This window comes from Puma concolor, chromosome D2, assembly GCF_028749965.1.
Source record: "Puma concolor isolate L17-30 chromosome D2, mPumCon1.1.hap2, whole genome shotgun sequence".
NCBI classification, from domain to species: Eukaryota; Metazoa; Chordata; class Mammalia; order Carnivora; family Felidae; genus Puma; species Puma concolor.
In genome coordinates this window covers 3,315,151-3,331,684 of record NC_141677.1, presented here as the reverse complement: position 1 = coordinate 3,331,684, position 16,534 = coordinate 3,315,151, and the positions used below count along the sequence as shown (strand labels likewise).

At 37.5% G+C, this 16,534-nt stretch overlaps 1 protein-coding gene across 14 annotated transcripts in view; it reads right to left on the bottom strand.

The window, feature by feature from the left end:
• The window catches only part of PCDH15 (protocadherin related 15), a 1,260,230-nt gene that overhangs the window by 425,714 nt on the left and 817,982 nt on the right, over positions 1-16,534 (bottom strand). The gene's annotated exons all lie outside the window — the stretch shown is intronic.

Below are 16,534 nucleotides of genomic sequence, written 5' to 3'. Positions count from 1 at the left end.
ATTGGATAGTCCTTTAACTTTGGTCTTACATTACATTCCCTGCTAGATGTTTATTCCTTTGGGGGAGGGTTATCTCCATCATCATATCCAACATGTTGCCTAGAACACAGTAGATTTTTGGTTATTGTCTCTTGATTAAATGAACACATTCAAAATTTTGAACATTCTTACTGTTTCAAGATAAACACTTCCCAAATTGGGCCAACTATTTTCTGAGTAGCCCTAAGAATTCTTTGGAAGAGGACAGGGATCTGTGGGGGAATGAAGCTATAAAGGCACTATTTCTTCCCCCAAAACTTCAATCAGGGTATCTTCATCGTGGCTTAAAAAATCTTTTTTATGATTATTTATTTTTTAGAGAGAGAGGTGCAGAGTGTGAGTGGGGGAGGAGCAGAGAGGCAGGAAGAGAGAGAGAGTCTGAAGCAAGCTCCAGGCTCTGAGCTGTCAGCATAGAGCCCGACACGGGGCTCTAACCCATGAATCATGAGATCATAACCTAAGCCAAAGTCAGACGCTTAACCGACTGAGCCACCCAGGTGCCCCATCCATTGTAATGAATTTTATGGGTGAAGTCAGAAAATAACAGCAAAAATAAACACCTAATATGTCAGATGTCTGTGGTGAAGGCCATCTTCCTGGCTGGTGGACAACGGCCTTCTCACTGTGTCCAAATGTGGCAGAGAGAGAGAGAGAAACCTCTGGTCGTTTCTTCCTTTTCTTATAAAAGCATTTAACATAAGAGGGGCTCACCATCTAAACCTAATCACTTTCCAAGGGGCCCTAACTCCAGTACAATCGCATTAACACTTAGCACTTTAGTGTATAAATTTTGGGAGGACACAGTTTGGGCCATAGCACATTACTCTCAATTTACACTAAAGCTGAGTGCATGCCCCTAATAGTGATTATCTACAACTTCTGTCTACATTTCTTCTTTTACTAATATTACCTTTGGATTAGTAAATTTCCTTTACTAAGATTTTATGTGAATTCTCAGTCTTTTCTATGAACTTTAATAGTCAAGTTGAATATAAATTATTTTCCAGTTATCCCTAAATTTTAACAGATGATCCTAAAAGAAACATCATTTAAATATTAGTTACTAAAGAAAGAGTACATCTACAATTTGATAAAATTTCCTTTCCTTTACATTGATAACTTATTGATAATGCTATTATACATGCTTTTGTTCCAATTACTCACACTGTCAGTGAGTATATGAATTGGCTGAGTATATGAATTGTCAATGAGTATATGAATAAGAGTAAATATGTAAATTATTATACATATCCAAAATGTCCATCATATTATAAAGAGCAATGAGAATTGAAAATATTTATGAGTGAATCCCATGAAAACAGCTCTTTTTTTTTCTAAAAAGTGAGGCACTGAGAAGATAATAGGGAACTGATTTTAATTTGACCTTCTCTTACAACTGTAGCTGTGGTCTGCCTTTTTATTTAATAAAAAATGTAACTTTATATTTCATTCACATTAACACATGGTTTTCTCTTTTTTTTAATTTATTTTTGCGATTTATTTTTGCGAGACAGAGAGAGATGGAGTGTGAGGGGGTTAGGGGCAGAGAGAGAGGGAGACACAGAATCCGAAACAGGCTCCAGGCTCTGAGCTGTTAGCACAGAGCCCGACGTGGGGCTTGAACCCACGAACCGCGAGATCATGACCTGAGCCAAAGTTGTACGTTTAACCGACTGAGCCACCCAGGTGCCCCAATACATGGTTTTCTTACATATAAATACCAGATATTAATCAGATTCCCTTCTCCCCACCACAAATACTGCATGATTTTCCATGAGCACAAGATTTTATTTTTAGTCAGGTACTGGACTTATTAGCAAGTATTTTCTAAAGGTTCCTTTCTTTACCTATAGAATAAATATATGAAATACAGATGAATAATGATTCTCATATTGTTTGCTCTTATATCATGTAAGAGTTCAACCATACATCATTTTTATATTTATAAAACTTAATTAGAAAGAGAAACTGAGGAAAACTTTAAATTATATGTCTCTATCTCTATCTCTATCTATTTGGTCTTAGAATATTATCGGGGCATTGGCTAACAGAAATAAAATCTTTGCTCTGGCTCTGGCAGGTGCCCACCACCTAATGTGATTATCATCCTTAGAGCCAGATTGCACTACACTTATTCCCATGGAAGAAAGAAAACCTGCTACCAGACCCCCTACCCAGGAGCAAAGAAATGTGAATCATCATTTAAATTCATGCCTGCTGGTTTTCATAGCATTTAGGGCTCCAGGGACACAGAGGATATAATTTTAATTTTGTTTACAGCTATTAACAGATATATTTTCTATTTATAGCTAACTCAGATTCAATTAGGTAGCCTATTATTTGATTAATTATATAGCTATCAAATCATTCAGGGTTCTCACTGTTTCAACAACAGTGGAAAAATATTCTTTCACCACTGTATATATGCAGCTATTTATGGTCTAAATTAATATTCTGCAATTGATATTGAAATTAAAATGTTTTCTATTAGATATGGTAACCTAATAGCAAGAAAACATTCTGAAAGTAAAGTCAATGGGAAGTTGTGAATATAAAAAATATTTTTAAAAGGTAATCCTTTTAATTCTGAGAATATAATTTATGGGTTAATGTTGAGAGAAATATTTTGTTGAATATTTTAACATGAATCCTCATATCTATGCAATTCGATTGTAGACTCCTATAAAAAAAAAAACTGGCAAAAAGCAATTAAAGACACACAGTATCTTTTTTTGGAAATTATGCTGACAATACTTTTGAGTACTCACTATGCATGTGCCTACTTTTGAGTATTCACTGGTACAATTCCAGTTATTCATATTGCCAATGGATAACATGTGAGAGAGAATATTTTACAGAAGAGAGGGGCAGTGTTTTGTTAATTGATTACATCCTAAAGGATATGATCAAGTAAACACAATATTGATACCCACAGGGAATATAACCTAAAATTAAAATAATTTGATATTGCAGTAAATGAATGCAGTTTTTAAAAGTAAGATAGGTTTTCTCAAGTGGGACAGATAGATAGCATGATTTTTCTTACAATTATGCATCCTAAATTACACCAGACTCTTCTCTTGGCTAGCTTGGAGCAAACAGGAAACCTCTATATTCAAAGGAAGCAATTACTAATTTCAGTTTATATGCCACTCATAAAATCATACTAAACAGTGTAATAGAACTAGATATAAATTCACTTAATACTTTTAAATTTCCATAAAGTGATAACAAAAGTGTTCTTGAAAGTTATTTTTGAGAATATTGACCAGAAAGGGGACAAATTTAATATATAAGAGAAAATATCTTGGCTAACGAATTGATCATCAGACTGTGTTGTTAGTGAGTTTAACAAAAAAGTTCACAGGTTAATCAAACTATTTCACACTGACCATATTCTATGATCCAAATATAAGACACTTAAAAACTCGTAAGAGAGAGCCAGATAATGTCATATTTGTTAACTCAAATTAGACCCTTGTATATAATTGCAGTTCAATGAAAAATTCCAATGGAAATCATGTTATAGTTAGAACAGAATGACAGTGCAAATGCCACACAAACATAAGGAAGAATCTATTGAATAAAGCAAAAAGTGAAATTGTATAGGAAATACACAAAGTAAAGAGAGGTAATGTTGAAGTAGAAATAAATGAAAGAGAAAAATGAAATAGTATAGTAAATTAAAAAAAACGTGGCTCTCTAAAAACACAAATTAAATAGACATACATGTAGCCAAATTGATTAAGAAAAAAGAAAAAGGACAGAAAGATAGAGAGCAGGATGTAAAACAGTGGATAAAAAGAGGGTCATTAGTCTAGGTGTAGCAGAGATTAAAAACAAAAGGCATAAGAATACTTTATCAACCTACTTTTGAATAAATAGATAAAAGATACTTTTTTTTACAAAAAAAATAATTGAATAAACATGACTCAGGAGGATTTTAAAAGAAAAAAATTAACATACATATTTCATCAACCGAATGAATGAATGATTCAATAGTTAGCTAGCTAGCTAGTCAACAAATGCTCTTCCAAAAGAAGAGGCACAGATAGTTTGACAGGAGAACATAAACCACATTTCATGCAAGAACTCTCAGATTTAACTGCTTGCAATTTTAGGATAGATCAGCTACAATCCCGACTCAGAGCTTCATGCTGGCCATTTCCTCTGAAACAACTTTTCTCTTCCTTCTCTACTATCTGTTCCAATGTCCCATTCTCAATGAAGACTGACAAGACCACCCATGTAGTGTTCTATTATTTCCCTCAATTTTTCCCAAACCCCCTCAGGCTACCAGAACCGAGAACAGGGTCTGGGACATAATAAGAAGCAAACACTATATTCTGAATATGAGCATACATACCCATGATTCTAAACCTAAAGTAGACAGTAAAACAAATTATAAGTCAATTTCACTTTAGTTCTTAAGTACAAAATGTCAAGTAAGGCATTAGAAACCCAGTGAAATACTGTGTGTGTGTGTGTGTGTGTGTGTGTGTGTGTGTGTGTGTGTGTAGAAAATCAGCACAAAGACATTAAAAAAATTTTTAATGTTTTATTTATTTTTGAGAGAGAGAGAGCAAGAGAGAGCGAGCATGAGCAAGCAGGAGAGGGGCAGAGAGAGAGGGAGACACAGAATCTGAAGCAGGCTCCAGGCTCTGAACTGTCAGCACAGAGCCAAGTGCAGGGCTCCAACTCAAAAGCTGTGAGATCATGACCTGAGCCGAAGTCAGACGCTTAACTGACTGAGCCACCTAGGCGCCCCACAAACACATACTTTTTATCCTCAGAGTGAGGCGTGGGTTAATATTCCACAGTCTATTAATGCATTTCATCATCTTCACGGGAAGGGATTGAACCCCTAAACTATCTCAATAAATGAGGAAAATCTTTCAAACATTTATTATTCACTCATGATAGAAATTATTAACAAATTAGAAATAAATGGAGCTTTCATAATTGCCTGTAAAGTACATATTTATAAAAGTGGGGTGCTTGGATGGCTCAGTTAGTTGTGTCTGACTCTTGATTTCAGTTCAGGTCATGATCCCAGGGTCATGGAATTGAGCCTCACATTGGGCTCTGCACTGAGCTTAGAGCCTGCTTAAGATTCTCTCTCTCTACCTCTACATTTCTCCCCTGCTCACTCTCTCTCTCTCTCTCTCTCTAATAAATAAAACAAATAACAAAAATAAAGTATTTGTAAGACCTATAGTATATATGTCATCTTAAAAACTAAATCCTAGGGGCGCCTGGGTGGCGTAGTCGGTTGAGCGTCCGACTTCAGCCAGGTCACGATCTCGCGGTCCGTGAGTTCGAGCCCCGCGTCAGGCTCTGGGCTGATGGCTCAGAGCCTGGAGCCTGTTTCCGATTCTGTGTCTCCCTCTCTCTCTGCCCCTCCCCCGTTCATGCTCTGTCTCTCTCTGTCCGAAAAATAAATAAATGAAAAAAAAAAATTAAATCCTAGAGACACTTCCTTTAAAATAACAAGAAGGTTGGGGCGCCTGGGTGGCGCAGTCGGTTAAGCGTCCGACTTCAGCCAGGTCACGATCTCGCGGTCCGTGAGTTCGAGCCCCGCGTCAGGCTCTGGGCTGATGGCTCGGAGCCTGGAGCCTGTTTCCGATTCTGTGTCTCCCTCTCTCTCTGCCCCTCCCCCGTTCATGCTCTGTCTCTCTCTATCCCAAAAATAAATAAACGTTGAAAAAAAAAATTAAAAAAAAAAAACAAAAAAAAAAAAACCCAAGTGTTTGGAAGAAGAATAACAGCCACGGTGTCTCACATGCTGGATGTGACACAGCATTAAGAAAAGGCCAGTGAAAGTTTTTGAAAGCTCCGAAACAGACAGAACCATGTAAGGAAACTCGTGTTATGATAGAAGTGGCATATAGATCAGAAAGGAAATGAGAAAATACAAAGTAGTTGAGAAAACCGACTATGTGGAAAGAGTAAAGGCAGACAGACCATTACTTCACATGGCACACGAAAATAAACTCCCGATGGACTTAAAATAAAACCATAACCAAAAAGTAAAACTTTAAGGTGTGTATAAAATAATGTAGGGATCTTTAGGGTAGATGAATAAAGAACACCTGTTAAGACAGAAAAAAGTAAAAGCCTTAAGAACAAAACACCTGCTACTTTTGATGATGTCAAATTTAAAACTTCCCTTACATGAAATAACGTCAAAGTGAAAAGGAAGCAGAGAGAGGTGGTAAGAGATGCTACCATATGTAACTAGCAAACGTTATTATTCACTTTTTTATTTAAAACATTTTTAAGTTTATTTATTTATTTTTGAGAGAGACAGAGAGAGCTTGAGTGGGGGAAGGGCAGAGAGAGAAAGAGAGGGATACAGAGAATCCCAAGCAGGCTCCTAGCTGCCAGCACAGCTGGTTGAACTCCTGAAACCGTGAGATCATGACCGGAGCTAAAACCAAGAGTCAGACACTTAACTGACTGAGCCACCCAGGTGCCCTGACTAGCAAAGATTTTGTGTGCAGATTGCAAAAGGGAGTTTATGAAAGTGTTCAACTGCCAGATTATCAGAGCAATACGAATTAAGATGCCAATACAATACAGTTTATTTCCATCATGTCAGCAATAATTAAAAATCCTGAGTACCAGATGGTAGTGATAGTGTCAGTAAAAGACTAGACAGCAAACAGGACACTAACTGACGTCATGTAACACGTCTGAAGATGTACACGCTCTCTAAGAAATTCCACAACTAAGTGTCTACCTTAGAAAAACTCTTGCACAACAGAATCTACAGAAGAATGTATATCGCAACATTTCTCGATGCAGTGGAAGATTAGAAAAGCTTTAAACGATCCCGAATAAAGGACAAAAGATTGCAAACTCTTCCTACAGTGGAAAACCATAAGCCGATAAGCTGCAAAAACATAAGGCTGAGTAAAGAGAACAAGTTTCAGGAGACGTGTTAACTATATCTTCTATACCAACTAACAAAATAAATATCACTGTATTTTTGTGTTTCTGTGGACAAACAGTAGAAGTATAAATCTGTGAAGGAAAACTTCACTCCCACTTCAAGATCCTTCTTCTCTCTCATCACTGAAAGTAAAAACAGGACTGGGTAGAGAGGGTGATGGCTCCATGTGTTGCTATGATTATTCTCTTAAAGTTAAAATTATGTGAATCACAAGTTTAAGATCTGGTTGGCATTGAGCAGAGTTGTTTGTTTGTTTTTTCCTTCCTGCTGCGGAAAGCGTGGAAGCACAGAGGGGCCCTCTCTCCCCTCCCAGGTCTTCAGTGAGCACAACACAGAGAAATGCTTCCTGCCTCCTCTGTGACTGGATGCAGCAGGAGTAAAATGAGGCTTGTTTTCAGCCACTGAGATTTACAAGCTTTCTTTGCACAGTAGAACCTCACATATCCTGACTGATACTCTAATTCCCACCACACATCCCCAAATAGGTGGCATTGCCTGAGTGGTCATTCGGTCAGGGACAAAGGAACTGTTCCTGAGGCTGGAAGTATGATGGCCCATGTCCTGCGGCAGCCAAATATTTGGTGAGACTTTCACCGGCAGGAATGGCAGGCAGTTAAAATTCCTAATAAACTCGACGTTCCAGGGGTAGGATTGCCAGATCTAGCGAATAAACATGCAGCAGATGCAGTTAAATGTGAATTTCAGATAAACAGCAAATAGTGTTTAGTGGATGCCCCATGCAATCAATATTATACTGAATAAATGTGCATGCTTATACTAAAGGAAAAAAAAATGTTGTTTATCCGAAATTCACATTTAAGTGGGAGTCCCATATTTCACCCAGCAACTTAAGGGGGAGATTTATAAAATCGAAACATAGCAGTATCTTTGGTAATGTTAAATTTATTCGACAAGATTCCATGATGGACTATACATCAGAAAGGAAGCGGGCAAAACACTAGTCATTTGAAAAAAAACAAAAAACAAAAAACATGAGGTTTCTCTAATGAGATGGGAGACCACTGAAAAATTTTGAACTGAGGTGTGACATAGTTGATTTGGGTTTTGCAGGATCACACTGGTGCCTGTTTGAAAATAAAACGGAGGCAGTGTGGCAGACAGGGAGCCCAGCGACAAGGCTACTGAGATACTGCAGGGGAGAATATGGGTTTGGACGTGGGTAGGTCAGCTTTGGAGGTGGGGCTGCGCAGATTTCAGAAAAACAACTGTGGAGGGAGGGGAATATAGAGGAACCCAAGATAACACCAAAGTTTATGGCTTGAAGAATTGGAAACGCAGAATGTCTGTTATCTCAGACTGAGCAAACTGTAGACTCCTTGAATTTGAGATGCTCATTAGACATCTAGCTGGAAATATCAAATAGAGAGTTGGGTATATAGGTTTGGGGTTCAGGAGAGAGGTTCGAACTAAAGACAGAAACGTGAGTATTGTTAGCATATAGACGATAAGGTACTCAGATGGTTATAAGGTTATAACCTAAAACCTTATAACCTATAACCTAAAAATAATGAATAAAAACTACTACTAATAAAGAACTTGTTACGGGTGAATCTTTGATTTGAATGTTTTATATATTACACCACTTTAGCCCTACAACAACCCTATAATATTGGTTCTATTATTATTACATTATATAAAATATCATATTAGAAATTGGGACTTAGCCTATATTCATCCCGAATCTCTAGCAATTGTGACCTGTCTGATCTCTGAAATAATTTTTAGTGATTGCTTAGTCAGTGAACCCTGCAGTGATCCCTCGTACTGCAAAATTCTCTCACATGTTGTAATTCTCTCATTATTCGTGAACCTCTAATAACACCCTGTAGAAAATTTAGGCTTGAATAATCTATATTGTGGTGACTGTTTAAAGAGTCTCTTTAGGTATAGAAAGGGATAAATTAGCTCTTCTCCCCTCATACTTCACTGTCAACATGATGGTACATTAGCAGCCCAAGAGATTATGGTCCTTGGAGATTAGGGGCAGGGGGAAAGTAAAATGGAGTAATTTGACTTAAGTAAGACCTGTAGTTGAGACATCATGATCCTGGGGATCTCTGAAGAGATGCTGGGTGACAGGGAGTTGAGACACTTTGTCTCCTACAGCACTATATTTTGGGTGTGATTCCATACCTACATATGGCTGACGACACTGGTGACACCCTGACTTCATACATTTTAGAGTGAATGGAGGCGCCTGGGTGGCTTAGTGGGTTAAGCGACTGACTCTTGGTTTCGACTCAGATCATGATCTCATAGTTTTGGGTTCAGTCCCCGTGTTAGGCTCTGTACTGAGTGTGGAGCCTGCTTAGGATTCTCTCTCTCTTTCCCTCTAAAATAAACAAATAAACTTTAAAAAAATGGAGTGAATTAACTTCCATCTATGTTCATTTTCTCATGTCATTGTATTTGCCCAGAATGTTCCCAGATCTCTTTCCTACTTTAAAAAATTTGCACTAAATTCTTAGTCTGAGACCTATTTCAACCTACCTCATCCATAGTTTCCTGCACTTGCTTGTTATATCTCTAGAATTATATCTTTATGTGTTATACACACCGTAGGACACAATTTAGACCTTGGCTGTAAACCTCCTGCTCAAATATATTCCTATTATTTCTCTGCTGAGTGTTAGAAGATGGCAAGATGAACAAAAATAACAAATTAATATTCATATGAATGTTTATATTCAAATATTAACTAAATGACAAATATAAGCATAAAAAATAAATGGATGTTAAAAATAGTTGGATGTGCGAAGCTGGGAAGATTTTTTTGTGGGCAAAATATTAGGATTTCAGCTTTAAATTCCGTAACATAGAAGCATATTCTGTTGGTAAAGTCATTCCTTACTTGCCTAACAAAATTAAGAAGTATATATTGATATGAAGATGACTCCAACTTCTAAATATGTTCTTAAAAAGATTTACTTCAAATTATCTGTCAAGTCCCCCAATAGAGCAAATATATAGCTTTATGGTATGTTAATAATTAAATACCTTTGGAAACTCACAACTTCAAAAAAAAAGGGGGGGGGCTCCATTTGTGGGAGGGCTCTAGAGAGGAGAAGGGTATTGATTGGCATCAGTTTTAGATAGCAAGAAAACTATTTTACTACTTTAAGTCAACGTTTCAGTAATTTGCTGCCCCAATATGGTAGAAGATATGGCACACTGTTAGCATTGCGAGATATAATTTATTTCTTAAAGAAGGTGTGATACTGACTGCCTTCTCAAATCTCACTCACTTTCCCATTACAGTTAGCAGTAGTTTCTTTTAATTATCGCTGCCCTTCTTAGAGCAGTCTCAAATATATAAAAATTAATTACCTGGAACTCACATCTTTATAATTTTAACCTTTTTATTCATCACTTGTTTATAGTGACATTTATTTAAACACAGTTATCAGGTGACTGCATATGGTAGACATCTGATTTATCAAAGCGGGGTGGGGGGAGAAAAAAGAAATGCAGGACATTAAGCTTTCTATGGTGCTTTGAGTCTTTTCTAGAAATTATTAGCTCATCAAACTTGTTTTGACACAGCTGGAAGACATATCCCATTAAAATGGTATTAATGTAAGATCACTGTTGTCATTAAGCCATCACCTCACCTATTTATGGTGAAAATGTGTTCAAAGTTCCCATTCCCCTACCTTTTAATTATGATAAGGAACTCTGCAGATTACAGAGAGCAATATTAAAAATAATAAAATCAAGGTCATCGAGAAGGTCACAGGATTAATATAACCCTCTACTTGATCTCCTTCTAACTACCTTTGCATTTTAGGAATGAATGAAGATCACCAATTCATGCGGTTACTATATGATGGTTAGAAATCAATTAGCCACATTTCTAGCTTTTCTTTACCTGTACAGCAGCTCAGTGGAATAAAAGACCTTTTCTAAACTGTGCCTCTAACCACAACTGGGCACCTCTATCCTTAGGGAGTTATCGAGTCTCTGCTCCACACACCCTTCTCTCCCTCATTCCTACTGCCTTCACCAACTTGTGATTTCTCACCCACCATCCCAACTCTTGACCCCCGATGTTTCAATCTTGTTTCTTTTATTACTAAATGTTGCAATGAGTGACCTATGATAATGGTTTCATCCACTCCACTTCTGGTGGTTTACGCCTCAACCTGCTGTCTTCGTGCGGAAATTTTTGCCCTCAGTGGGCATATATTATCTTCACATGGATGGGTTCTTTCTTCCTACATTCCTTTTTAACTTCTCATCTGTTTGTACCCTATAAAGTACTCAGCCCTGTTGATCATTCCCTGTCCCCCTCAAAGGATTGTCATCATCTGTTTTTGTAGACGCTCCTGCTGGAAGGGGATCTTTCATATTGACACCTTAGATCCAGTCCTTGTCCCGTGTCTCAATTTTTGCTGGCCGATAGATGTAACAAAAATAAAAGTAATCATGGCAGGTGTTGTAATTATTTGTTTATAAAAATACAAGGTTTTGCTTAACTGAATCGTAATACAACCCAAAAAGTTAAGTAAACTATTTAAAAATATTTTTAAATGCCTTTGCTTAAAACAAGGTTCGGGGTGCCTGGGTGGCTCAGTCGGTTAGGCGGCCGACTTCGGCTCGGGTCATAATCTCGCGGTCCGTGAGTTCAAGCCCTGCGTCGGGCTCTGTGCTGACAGCTCGGAGCCTGGAGCCTGTTTCGGATTCTGTGTCTCCCTCTCTCTGACCCTCCCCCATTCATGCTCTGTCTCTCTCTGTCTCAAAAATAAATAAACGTTAAAAAAAAAAATTAAAAAAAAAAAAAAAACAAGGTTAGTTGCTTTCTAACCTTAAAAGAAATGTATGTTTATAAACCATGGGCTGCCTCATGCAAATTTTTACCTTGCCAATATGGCAAGCTTCCCAAAACATAATTATATGAAGGAACACGGCCTTGTTTTCAATAAGATAAAGAAGTTTTGAACCTGCCTACACAGATTGCTCTCAATTTGGAGAGCATGGGCTAAACTTCTTATATTAGCAACAACTTTGTAACATTTTTAAACAAATTAGCTACAACATCTACTTTCATATTTTCCACAGTGGAAAAAAATACAGAAATAAAAATGCCAGAAAAACCCACAATTAAAGAACACCACCTCCAATCATGACTAAAAGTGTATGAAAGCATAATAGAAAATGTTTATAAATAAGGCAACAATTCTATTTGCTTCCGAAACTTAATTCATGCTCTTCATTTTGGGCAAAACTTAATTAAATAAAAACACAAGTATTGATTCTATTACTATCCTCCGTTCAACGTCTGAAACACTATTTTAAAGTAAAATTATCTTGGGAATATTCTCTGAGAATGAACTCCATGTGGTCAATAACAACGTAAGTCATAACTGAATGTATTCAGTTTGCACAATGGAGCCGAATCTGCCTATAGGAGAAGTTGACCTTTTGTTTTACAATTTATTTTATAATATTCCTCAGCGTAGCATTTTTAAATCCTATTTAGCTGTAACAGGTGCCAAGGTAACTGCATGCCAGGAAGGATAATTTTAGCACTATCATCTATAAAAAAGATTAATAAATCTAGAAGGAAGGTACTCTATAATTAAACTGTAACTCTTACCCATGCCAACACAGCATAACTATTATGTAATTGCAGATAACTATCAAGCCCTTAAGTTAAAGTAATATTGCAGGCATTAAATAAAATATCTAGTAACTCATCAAAAATATTCTCTTGTCAAGGTAATAAAAGCAATAACATCTGCCTGTGTCCATCAAAATAGGCTATCATTCACTTACCTAAATGTGTTAAAACCAGAGTCTTCAATAACAGTTTAATTTCCGGAGCCAACGGTAACATTCGACTTGCTGGGCCAGCTCAGTCAGTGCTCTTTGATCTGCTACTGAAAACCTCTGTTAGAACTTCAGGATAACTCTTCTATCTGTTTCTTTTACCAATGATATAAATTATAACCAGTCATTGATTCCAAGGCCAGTGGTTCTCAGCATCACTGAGAAACCTGCAGATTCTCACGCTTCACCTCAATCCTACTGAATCAGATACTCTAAGGGTAACGCCAACAATGACTGTTTCCTTAGGCTCTCCGAGTCATTCCAATGCATGTTAAATTTTAAAAATCACTGGAAAATTCAAGTAATGAAGCTTCTGGTGAAAATAAATACTTTACTATGCACGTGGCGAGTTTTGCATTTTTTGGACACTACTAAAAATGAGGTTGGAAGTCTGAATTAACTCTTTACCAAAGACAGATTCAAATGATTACATTGTAGATGAAAATATTGAAAGACTTGAGATATTTTAATAAGTTGCATCATGTTTAAGTTTATGATTTTATGGGTAACCAATGGTCAGTGGGGGGGGGAGAAGAATGCAAATGAGGATTTTCATGTGAGGGTGTGAAGAAAAAAGTCATGATCAATATATTGAAAGACAGATGAAAGGGTAGATCCATTGGATAAAGTTAGAAGAGGCAGACTTCCCAAAGGGAAAAATGCAGCAAATGAAAGTGTAGTGTGTGGGGGTGGGGGGGTGGGGTAGAGTTGGCTCAGTCAGTGGAGCATGTGACTCTTGATCTCCGGGTCATGAGTTCGAGCCCCACATTGGGCATAGAGATTAGTAAAAATAAAACCAAATCTTAAAAAGAGAAAGTTTAGTCTTTCCCATTAGAACCTGTGTGAAGGGCTCCCAAAATATAGGGATGCTACGCACAGCCAGCAGAGGATGATGGAGTAGAAAACCTGGGGTAATGGTTATGCAGGATTTTGGAAGGTTGCAACTTTATTCCATCACTGTCTGAGGACATTTCAGTCAAGGTGGACTATTTGCAGTGTCCTGTTTGTTGAGGAGAATTGGGAGTATATCTAATTCCTGTTTCACCTTTATCTTTTTAACTTTATACCTCCTCTTATAATGCTTAGGAAATACAATTAACCTGAACTTCTAGCCCTTCTTGTAATTTAACCACACTTACATTGAAATTTTAAAAAAAAATTTTTAAATTCATTTTTGAGAGACAGAGACAGACCATGAGCGGGGGAGGGGAGAGAGAGTGCAGGAGACACAGAATCCGAAGCAGGCTCCAGGCTCTGAGCTGTCAGCACAGAGCCCGACATGGGGCTAGCACCCGTGAACTGTGAGATCACGACCTGAGCTGAAGTCAGCCACTTAACTGACTGAGCCACTCAGGTGCCCCAACCATACTTACTATTTAAATCAGGCAGTTTCCTGTAAGACTGTGTGGAAACTACAGGTATGGGCACTCATATGAAAATGAGCTGAGTGTAGGTCAGAGGAGACTCAGAGGTCAAGTCTCATGAGAACGCTGAGATCTTAAGATTATTCTCAGAAATGGTTATACACGTTGGTATTTCTCAGTAACTGCAATAAAGACAAATAATTATTTCTTCGTATGTTCATTATAATAATCAAGAATACTGACTAAAAGAAGAAATGAAAAATACTAACAAAAAACTACATACTGCAATATTGTATCAAAAGCAAAACTAAGAGCTTCCGTTTTCAGTGAAATGAAATAGATTAGGACATGCACCTCACTGGATGCCCCCAGGAGAACTGGGGAAATGCCTGGATTAAGTACAGAAATGCTGAAATTAAAACTATAATAAAGGTTTTCTCATGATCTTTGGTAAAATGGATTCAAATGAAACGAGAATAAGGCCAGTAAATCAAAGCTTTAGGGGGGAATGCCTGTAGGTATGTGTGTCTGTGTGTGAATACCTGTCAAATAATTTTTCCTCTTAAATTAGAGAAAAAAATAAAAATATTGTTTTAAAGAAGCTACCCCTTATTTTAATTACATTTATGAACATCAGAGTCTGGCTCTTCAAGTTTTTCAGAAGGGTATCCACACTCAAGCCCTTATTCTTACAACTAGGTATTTCATGGCGCATCTTAGGATTCAGCCGCAGTGTGCTGTGGACACACTAACAAAGTGATACTCTAAGGAGCTAAGCAGGATAGAAAAAAATAACTCAAGGAATCCACTGCCCTGTCCCACAGGTATCTCTTTGATACCCAGCTTATTTAGCCTTCATAAAAGCCCACACTAACTTGAAGGTTCAACTGTTCACGGGAAAAGCAAAACTGAGTTTCCAGACGTGGTCCCTCCCTGGGGTCAGCTGCCTCTGGGGCACTCACAGAGCGGACACTGTGGTGGAGATGGCCACCAGTACAAGATGATGCACAGTTACAGCATGTTCAAAGCCTCATCCCGCCAGAACGCTCGTGACACCCAGCATCATCTAAACCCCTCTGCCTTGAAAGGGAAAGTAGACAGTTAATCAGGTGTAGAGTGTCCAAGAGATCCAGTTTTCTGGATCTCTACCATCTCAATATTTTAGTCTAACCAATAGGCTCAAGGCAAAGGACAAATAAAGCAAACAACACAGCGCATTCGTCAAAATCTTACAAATAAGACAGGTTCCTCTGTTGCTTACAAAGTTTTTGTGGGAAACAAAGTGCTCTCGACAAATGTTACTCAAAATTTAAACAGCAAATATTGTTCAATGAATATTTCTTGGGAACATACTACTTGCTGGGCCCTGCTCTCCCTATTTGGAATTCATTTGAGAAGGGAACCATCTGTAAAGAATATATCTCTTAGCTCCTAGGCCCATGTCCCCCCCCCCCCCACAAGAGTCAGGGTTTAGATGCTAGCAAAGATAATTTATGGTAGCCTTTCAAAATACTGTCTTTCAAAGGCATCTGTGGATCCATCAAACAGTGATGGGATAAACACAATAAAAATTTGAATAGCTTAACTATTTTATAGTAGGAAGCTGTGCTGTCAGTCCTCTGGAATATATGACTATTCTTGGTATGAGAGGGGGTGAAAGGGATTTTAGAGGTGAACTTCTATCATTCTATTTTCTCATTCTCTTTCTGTATGGTTCGTAAACTGTTGGTTTTCCTTCTATCTTCTCTCAGAACATAGCTAAGGTGGAGAAGAAGACGATAGTGTGAGGCTTGATGCAGACTGACATGTTACACATTAAATATTTCATTTGATTTGTGCCTCAGATCTCTAACACTTCCAAACCTTTTGTTGTTGTTCTTAAGCATAGCACATTTTCAAAATTTGATTATACTTTTGGTAAAATTTACTGAATCTCAAAACTTGTCTTCAAGTTTTAATGAGCTATAAAACCATCTATGCATTAACTACAGTTGTCCCCAAAGCGTGTCCTCGCCATCTGAAAACAATTTTGCTTCCCTCTAGCTATGTATCAGGACTTTTTATGACATGTACCAATTCTACTGTTTTGTTTATGTGCTTGCTCTGTGGAACATGAGAATATATTAGAAGTACTGAAGTTCCACACAGTGCTGTTCATTTCTCTTTCTATAAAGCTGAATTCCAATATTTAAACTTACTTTGTTAATTTGGTGAGCCTGGATCCCTTCTAGTTGACTAGTGATCTTTCCCTCCTTAGGGGTCTTCAGTAGTCAGGAATCCAATTTAACCTATGGGTGTCTATTTAACTTCTTTTAGACAAAATTCA